The sequence below is a fragment of the Sporothrix brasiliensis genome, assembly GCF_000820605.1.
Source record: "Sporothrix brasiliensis 5110 chromosome Unknown Cont21, whole genome shotgun sequence".
NCBI classification, from domain to species: domain Eukaryota; kingdom Fungi; phylum Ascomycota; class Sordariomycetes; order Ophiostomatales; family Ophiostomataceae; genus Sporothrix; species Sporothrix brasiliensis.
Window position 1 is genome coordinate 2,226,772 of NW_024467140.1, and position 1,708 is coordinate 2,228,479.

A 1,708-nucleotide genomic window follows, 5' to 3' on the forward strand; every position below is an offset into this window, starting at 1 on the left:
TCCACGTGCTCGCATGGGTTGTTGATCTGAAAAGCTAAGCCGGGACTCGTATGGCTGGAGACTGGGGACGGCCGTGGAGAGCAACGAAAATCAAAATGGAGCAGAGAGACGCTCAGAGGGAGCTCCTTTCTGCACTTTGTGCTTCGTGCAAAGGCCATGCCGCTACAGTGCCTTGTTGTTGACAGCATCGACTTCCCAAAGCCTCTTTTTGGCCATAGCGCCCTGCATGCCAAGTGGTTTATTCCTTATCGGGGCTCGTTGTTGTGTCTGAGAGGAGGAGAGACGAGCAGAAACGAGGGGTATGCCACCGTGGACGAGCATGTTGAGCTTGCAAGCCCTACGCCACGACAAAGGTACAGAGGATTAAAGTGAGATAGACGAGGAGGGATATGACGAAGAAAGGAGTGGAAAAGGGAAGCAATGTGAGAGACGGGAGAATATGGCTTGTAGGAGCCCAGTTGTACGACAGACGATGTCTCTTCTTGTTTCTTGTTCATTTACAGCCACTGTACGTTCCCCTTTGTAGGGCTGTGTTGCAGATCATTGCCGATTTCTGGGTATGTGGAGCGAGGCAAGACATCAGACAGATTGACGGAAAGAAAAAAGAGTGAAAAGACGCCAGGCCCGGGGGAGGCGACAAACAAGTGGCGTTCCGACTACCACGGCCTGCCATCCTCGTTGTTGAGAACGGTCTGGACCTTGGGCAGTCATGTCGACCCCATCATATGCTGGGGTGGAAAGGATGGCTTGACAATTGGGTTCGGAGACAAATGGGCGAATAAGAAAAGTAAAACACGTGGTCGAGAGAAGATCAACCAAGAAGATTACCAGCTGAGGATAAGTCCATACCTGCCACAGGGACATAGCTTTGACTGGCCTCTGTTTGAATTCAGCTCATCATGCCGGCCTTGTGGCACCCCCGTCTCATTTTGTCTCATAGGATTGCGCGTCGCTGCTCTTCATTTTCTTTTCGTTCTTTCCTTCTGCTTCCTAGCAAAGACTGGAGTAATACGCCTCCTTTTTCTCGGGACCGAGAGTCTGGAACATGACCCTAGCGCCTCCGGCCCCCTCCACATACTCGTATCGTTTGTTGTTCGATCTGTAAAATTGACGCCGTTTTCCTGTCTGCCGTCTCATGGCATCATCCTCACTTCCTTAGTGCGGTGGCTTCAGTTGAAACGACGGCACGATGCAAGGAGGCAAAGAAATCAAAACCGAAAAGAAAAACCCACGAGTCTCTGACCAGTTGTCTGACCCAGGACCAGAATTTTGTGTTTGGCCATCTGCGTTCTGCAGCCTGCAGCTTGCTACCTGTGTGGTGCTGCTCTCTTTTTCTTTTTCAAGTAAATAGCGTTGCACCACGGTTACGGCGTGCCATAGAAACCGCTTGTACAGTTGTGCAAGTGAGCAAAATCCTCATGCACAAGTGTCAGTGGCGGGACGGCCCATTGGGCCATGGTCCACACAACAACACCCCAATGTGCTATTGAACACTGCAACGGTGTCTCTGACATACTTCATGATTTTACAAAACGGTGGGCTTCCAGCTTGGACGGGCTTACAGGGAGGTCAACGAAAGCCCGTTCACATTCACCGGCGTGCATAAGTGGCATTCTGCGCAGGACAGCGCACCGTCACACGCATCACACTTGGATTCTGGGAGCTAGAAGCTTTCAAGGAATGAAAGGAACAAAAAGTACGAAAAAGG